General features: G+C 31.3%; 1 protein-coding gene across 1 annotated transcript in view; it reads right to left on the bottom strand.

Annotated features, from left to right (window-relative positions):
- Positions 1 to 7,701, bottom strand: part of LOC106791896 (microtubule-associated protein futsch) — a 44,851-nt gene that overhangs the window by 24,746 nt on the left and 12,404 nt on the right. The gene's annotated exons all lie outside the window — the stretch shown is intronic.

Below are 7,701 nucleotides of genomic sequence, written 5' to 3'. Positions count from 1 at the left end.
ACATAATTTATCTTAAAAATTGCTAAAAAAAAAAAAAGAAAAAAAGAGATTGAAGGGATCGTTCAGTGACGTCACGAACACCGCACCCCGTCACGTGGTTCCTTGCCAGTCAGCAATCGATCGTCGAGTACTCTGTATTCCTACTACCTTTCGACTTCCTAGCTTAACTTGGATTCACTTTTTCACTCGATACCGTACGATCAACGTTAAACGCCAATGTGTGTTCAAATAAAAAAAATATACAAACATTAAATGAATAAATAAAATTGTTATATAATTTAAATCATACACGAATGAACGCGGGGGGGGGGAACCAGAAAAGTAATGTAGGTTTTTTTATTTTTACATTAAATTTAATCATGACTATAAAGTATGTTACATAACGACCAATTTATCATGATAAATGATAAATAAAATATTATTATGAGCAGGAACGTCATTACTTTCCGGTTCCCCCTAATATATATATATATAAAGTATGTTACACAACGAACAGCTGATAAATGATAAATAAATATTAGTATGAACATAAAACAACATTACTTTTTCCGATCCCCCTAATATACATATATTATATATATATATATATACATAGTATGTGTTATGTTTAAATTAAAATACTAAAGGTACATAATTTAGATCTATGTATAAAAGGAAAATAATTATAAAATGATATCGTGTTAATTCTTGGCGCCAATTTATCCACCATCGACGAAATTCTTAACAGTTTAATCTTTATCATGAACAATGAAGTAACGAAGTTGATATGTAATTACTTCGTTCGGACTATTTCCTATAGAATTAAAGGATTGATGATGCAGTCAAATGGAACGAAGCCGGTTGCTATGGGAGTTTCGAACGGCTCTCTATCGCGTAATTCTATACCGTTGTGTGTATATACACCAAGAGAAAGAGATAGAAAGAGGAAGGAGAAGTATATAAAGTGAGAGAGAAAGAGAAAGAGTAGACAGTTTCGAGACGTTGCTTGGCAACTGTGGTATCAATCAATGACGAGGACAAACGGGAATTAAAAGATCGTCGGACAATCGGTTAAAAGAAAGGAAAAGAAAAAAAAAATAACATTCCCACCCAGGCCACGTGGAAGATTTTCAATACACTTTCTCTCTCTCTTATAGTTTTAATTAGAACAATTGGTAATTAATGAAAAAAAAATCTAATTCTCCCCGTCCCCGCATCTCCTTTTTTTCTTCCTTTTATTTTTTATTTTTTATACTTTGCCTTTGTGTTTCTTATCAATGTCCATCACCGTGTTAATTATATCAATTAAAGTAGAGACAATTAAATAAATGATATTTTTTGATTGTAATCAAATGCAGTATTATCTATCATATATAAGTATAATGAAAAATAATTCTCTTTAATAAGAAAAAATATCTATATATATATGTAAGTAATGTCTAAAATCCATAAATTGTGACACGGCGAACAAACCGTGCGGTGTGCTGTGTATGTCAAATTGATCGGAAGCCCTGGGGGTGATTCAAGAGAAGCCGTGCCTCAAGGGTCATGCCTCTTAATACTTACCATCGGCCTCTGTCCACTTTATTCGCGATAAGTATTCACCATATCGAACGTACTACTAACTATAGTTATATTTCGTCGAGAAAGGACGGAAGGACGGACGAGACCGTCGAACCTATAGATGACTTTTTCTTCGATTAAATAAAACACGATAAAAACTACTTACAATTATATTAAAGTATATTTCAACTATTTCTATATATATAGGATAATAATAATAATAATATATAATAATATATAATAAAATTTTTTTTCTTTTGAAATATTCTGACATTCTCTTACATTAGGTATCTTCATCGATTAGATTTAAAACTGTCGACGACTATACTAATTTAAAATACCGCAATGCGTTAAACCTGTTTTTTTTTATATATACTGTATACAAGAACATTGTGCATTACTCGTTCGACCGTATTCCCACGAGAAACGTGAACCGCGAATGTAAATTAGCACTTTCCTGGATTACGACTGGTGTTAATGTGAAGATTGGTTTGCTATGTCAACGCTTTTACAATTCGAAATTTCGCAGAATTAAATCGATTTGATTTTTTATCGTAAACGATAACGAATGTGACACGTTGTATAAGTTGTTTAAATAAATAATAATATTCTTGGAGTGTTGTAATATATTTTTCAAATGTTACCACGAATATAATTAATCAATTTTGCGACTCGTCAAATTATTATTCGTTCATTTGAATAGAAAAATGATTTGACGGTTAAATGATGATGAATATTGAATAGTTTTCCATTTGAAATTCACAAGTTTAACATTTATTTTTTGAATTATTCTAAATTAATTTTTCTTCTTTTATTTTATTTATTATATATACTCGAGAAGAAAAATATCTTTGCACTTCCTTAACGTATTATCGACGTGAGTTAAAATTAAGGACACGGTTTAGATTAGTTTGTCGTATCGTAACGCTATGACACTTAGTTGACGTTTGTATCTTTCACCTAAAAATAGAACGTTGCATTTAAATAGGTAAATATCGAACGAACGAGAACACGTATACAAAAGCTTCCTACGCTAGTTTTAATCAGTTGTGAATTAATTTTCCTATCGTTATATATGTGCTGCGCAAAGTTTTTTCAAGGTAACATTATCCCAGGAAAAAGTTCGTTAGGTTTTGTTACGTTTACTTTCAATATATATTTGATAATTAAACATTAATTCTAATTGATATAACCAATTGTCTCGAGAATCCTATTAAATATTATATAATACAATTTAAAATATGTATATTATAACGCTTGATCTCAAATTATTGCTGCTTTCCCCTCCACTCCCCCTGTACTCTTACAATTTAATAATAATTATTTTTTAATTGAAAACCAAATGTAAATCCTCGCGTTATAATGAACCAACATCAATGAAAACATTTCAAAAATAAATCAAATTATTTACTTTTTTTTAATCATATTATATATATGCCCCAATCAGAAATCATTTTTATAAATGTATTTATAACTTTACTTTTATTTATAATATACTTTGCATTTATAATTGAGTTAACAACGTTTCCCTATGATACTATATATATATATATATTTATCTAACGTTCACTCTAATGTTTTAGAAACACAACCACCGTAATACTTTCAACCATGAATTCGCGAATTTCCTTGGTAGAACCAAGAAGCGTATTATGGATTAGTATCCTAAGCTAAGTATAGGACAAAGTTCTTTCTCCGTCGCAAACTCTTCTTCTCTCTATCCTTTACTACGAACACTTCATTCTCTCTCTATCCCTCTCTATCTTTCTTCCACGCACGAGCCTTGCATTTCTCGATTTGCATTTGCCTTTCCCCATTTCTCTTTTCGTTTTCTTCCCTTTCGAGAAGACGTCGACGACTACGACGGATGCGGGGAATGCTGGGTTTGGCCCACCTATGTTTAGACGTGTTACTTCTTCCCCCCCCCCTCATCCTGCCCCTCTTCCACCCTCACCCTATCCTTCCCTTTATCTCTGGTTTTACCTCTTTCTTCTTACACGCACTGACGCACACTGGATTTGAGAATTTCTTTTTAATGAAAAACAAAATCAATTCAGTCAGTCAGTCAGTCAGTCAGTTAGTTCAGTAAATTTTGTTTCAATTCAAACGACGTTCGTTAGATTTCGATTACATTTTCTTTTTTTTTCTCACAATCATACGAACAATCGATATCTCATTTGAATTTTCTGTAATGTAATATTAGGATTCAAGGGATTCGTGTTTTGCAATAAAAGAATCGATTTATTTTGATACGATCACAAGCACACGCGGCGTCTTTGGTACCTTTTTGTTTAACCAACGACTGTGGCAATGTAAATAAAATAAAACGTAAAACAAAATTATTACATATTTAAAATAATCAATTGTGTTTTGTAATTATCTTTACTTTTTTTTTACCTTTACTTCTTTTCGTAAATTTCGCGAGGTAATGGGTTTATCCCGTATCCCGTAAAATACAAAATAAATAAATAATACAAATTATTATATAGTATCGATAAGAAAAGATAAAAGTTTTAATTACCAATTGTACGATGTAACAAAGTTTCGAGGATTAACAATGAATATTTCATTCGTAATTTGATTGAAAAATGTAATCGCAAAAATTTCACGTTGGATTTCTAATAACTCGAAGAAGAAGAAGAAGAAAAAAAATACACCTGCCGACCCCTCTCCCCCTTTTCAATATCATTTAACAAGGCCCTTTTTTTCATCGTTCTCCCAACCTCCAACCTTCTTCGATTCACTCTCCTCTTTGTTTTAACAATTGATCCAAGAAAGAAGCAAGAGGAAGGACAGAGAGAGAGAGAGAGAGAGAGAGAGAAAGATAGAGAGAGGGAGAGAGACAATTAAGCCGCGTATATAAGTATTAATATTCTAAGTAAGTCTTTTGTCTTATAACAGGGTCAAAATGGGTCCTCGAGAATTGCTGAGACGGCACTCGATTAATCGCGTCTAGTGAGAAACTAAGTAAGTAAGAGCAAAAAAAGAGAGAAAAAAGAGAGAGAGAGAGAACAAAATAGGGTCGATCGTTCCTATTTTTTTTTTCCAGCATCCCTTTTCACTTCAAACTACTGTGACCGAGAATGACCGGTAAAAGTCGATAGAAGTAAAATCAAGAAAATTCTAAAACATCACGGGGAAGAAGGCACGGTTTTATTCCTTCGAAATAGGGTGATGGTGGTGATGGGGGATAGGGTACGGGGGGAAGGATATAGGAAAAGGGGACGAATTGAAACAACAAACGATTTTCTAAAAATATAATCCGTGAAAAGATATCTAAATGAAGAAAGAAAGAAAGAAAGAAAAAGAAGGAAGCGTTGTTGTTAGAACCACGTAGATGGAACGAAAATTAGAAAAACAAAAAAGAAGAAGGGATAAAAAAAAAAAAGAGTAAAGAAAATATCATTATCTTGTCCTAACGTAGTGGATTTCGTCATGAAGATAATATATCACCTGTCGTATGTGAAATCTTTCATACTTGTTAGATATATCCAGAAAAAAAAAACAAGGTATTTAATAAATACTTAGAACACATACATGCATATGACACAAACACACGTATTTATACATATTGAGAGGGACTGTGAAAAGTTCCAACTGACGATTATTCGTTATCCCTAAATACGTTCGTAACGTAGGGTTAAGTGAAACGCTTAACACAAGTGCATCTTCGTGAATTATAGTACGCGTGTTCGTATTTATGTATGTATGTATGTATGTACAATATGTATATATGTATGTATAATCCCTACATGTGTCTGTCTCTTCTGCCTGTCTGATATATGCTAGGCCTAAGTCCGAAAATGGACGCGGTGAGTCATGAAAGCAGAGGTCAAAGGCACATGAATTTTCATAATTATTATGGAGAAAGCGATAGGGTCTCTTTCTCTCTCTCTATGTCTCTATCTCTCTATCTATCTCTCTTTAACTCTTTGAATAAAAAACATCCCTTGTCTCTTCTCTCGTATGCCAAAGTGCCCCCATCCAGCACTCAACGAACACTTTACGTATATATCAACGTTGCTGTAACGTTAAGATCTTTTCTCCCCATCTTCTTCTTCTTCTTCTTCTTTTTCTTCTTCTTCTTCTTCTTTTTCCTTTTTTCTTTTTTTTTTTTTCATCATTACAAGAATCAAGACTTTGAAACGATTTTATTATACAAAGTTAGTCTGTTCTTTAACGTGCTCATTTTTTGAGGTAATCTTTAATGTTATGCATTCTAGGAAAAATTTGAGTATAAAAAAGTTACGTGATTTTCTGGAAAACTCTATCTTCTTCATTTTTTTCTTATTTTTTTTCTTATGTTTTTTTTTTTTAGGTAAAAACTTTCTACGTAATTTAAAAGTTAATTTATATTTATATTAAAAAAGAAATGGTATTCGTATGTGTTTTTATATGCGAAAATTTCAAGGAATCTATAATAATTCTCAAATATAAATATGAATTAATTTTGAACAAAAATTATGTATATATATATATATATACGATTAATATTGTTAAGAAGTACGTAGTATAATGTTCGTATAAAATAGCGTAGAAATCATTTATTTATTTTTTTCTTTTTCCAAATTTTTACAATATCTCTAATGTTTGATAAAAGACTGACTCAATCTGACGAAGTTTAATTAATAAGATCGTATAAAAAACAAAAAGGAAAGATCAATTAAAACAAATTATCAACGGAAATGCTCGTTAAATTTCATTGTTAATAAGATGGAATGGCATAAAACAAAATGAGTTTTTAACGAAGTTTGAGGAAAAAATGTAAAAGGGTTTTGAAAACGATAGATAAAAATAATAGGTAAAGATAAAGATAAAGTGATAGAAAGAAAGAGTGTCGGTGAACCATGAATTAAAGGTAACGTGACCTGTTCTTCGAAATCATACTTATCTGAATTACTTATTAGGCTTCTTGCGAGCACTCGGGTGTCCACGTTTTAAAGCGTGACGCGTATCGATTTAACGAGACCCCTTTGCTCTCTCAAATTTCGAATGACTAATCGCAAACTCGAACGAACGAATGAACGAACGAACGAGTATCGTCCAATCCTCGACCTTGTTTCGTCATTTGAGAGAGTACAGGTAATTATTTCCTTCCAAAAAATTATACTAATACACCAAACGACGCGAATAAAAGAATATAATATAATATAATATTAAAAATAAAATTAATATATCGAAAATAAATTTAACCAAAAAAACAATCCGTTATGCAATTTATAACAAAATTTAAAATACAATTAATACACGAACATTATTTTGTTCGATAAAGATTTTGAAGAGAAAGAAGAAGGAAAAAAAAGAACAAAAAAAATTATATTATAAGTTGGATCGGATTTAATTGGGGTAAAAAATTAAAAAATTCGATCTATCGATTGGTCGATTATTATAGTCATTGTATAGTACATATATATATATATATATATATTCGGAGTATCGTTCTTCTTATGTTAGAGGTCAGGTTCAAGAACGAGGTAGTAGAGAAACGAAGTCTCGCGAACTGGAAGAGAACACGAGCGAGTTTCTTTCTCGTCGTCGGTCTCTGCCGAATGCCATGATAAAATTAGACGCGCTATATTCAGTGTTGCACATACGGTGAAACTTGCCACGATGTGAAAGACCCGAGAAGAAGAAGACTCCTCCTCCTCCTCCTCTTCCTCCTCCCCCTCCTCTTTCTTCTTCTTCTTCTTCTCGATACTCGCTCGCATTTCTCTTATCTCGTAAAATGAACTTGAAATTTTTTCACCAACAAATTATCGAATATAAATTGACATTCTATTTCGTAAACTTTTTAGGGTAGAAGAGAGATAATTATTAACGTTGTACAAGGTACTCGTTTATTTATATTACGTATATTTTTATGTTTGCAAAATAAATTTAAAATTTGTCGAATAAAGTATTTTTGATCGAATTTGCTAATATTTTTTATTCTTATCATATTTAATTATTCCCTATTATTGAATAATATAATATTTCTTTGAACGAGTACCAACTAGTTTTAGGGTCGTGAATAATTTATGTTATACAAGGTACTCGTTTAATTATTATATATTACGTATATTTTTATGTTTGCAAAATAAATTTAAAATTTGTCGAATAAAAAATTATTCTCGGTCGAATTTACAAATGATTTTTTGTTCCTATCATATTTAATTATTC

Source organism: Polistes canadensis, unplaced genomic scaffold, assembly GCF_001313835.1.
Source record: "Polistes canadensis isolate GaletaPanama2010 unplaced genomic scaffold, ASM131383v1 scaffold_351, whole genome shotgun sequence".
Lineage (NCBI taxonomy): Eukaryota > Metazoa > Arthropoda > Insecta > Hymenoptera > Vespidae > Polistes > Polistes canadensis.
This window is presented reverse-complemented; position numbering and strand designations above follow the sequence as displayed.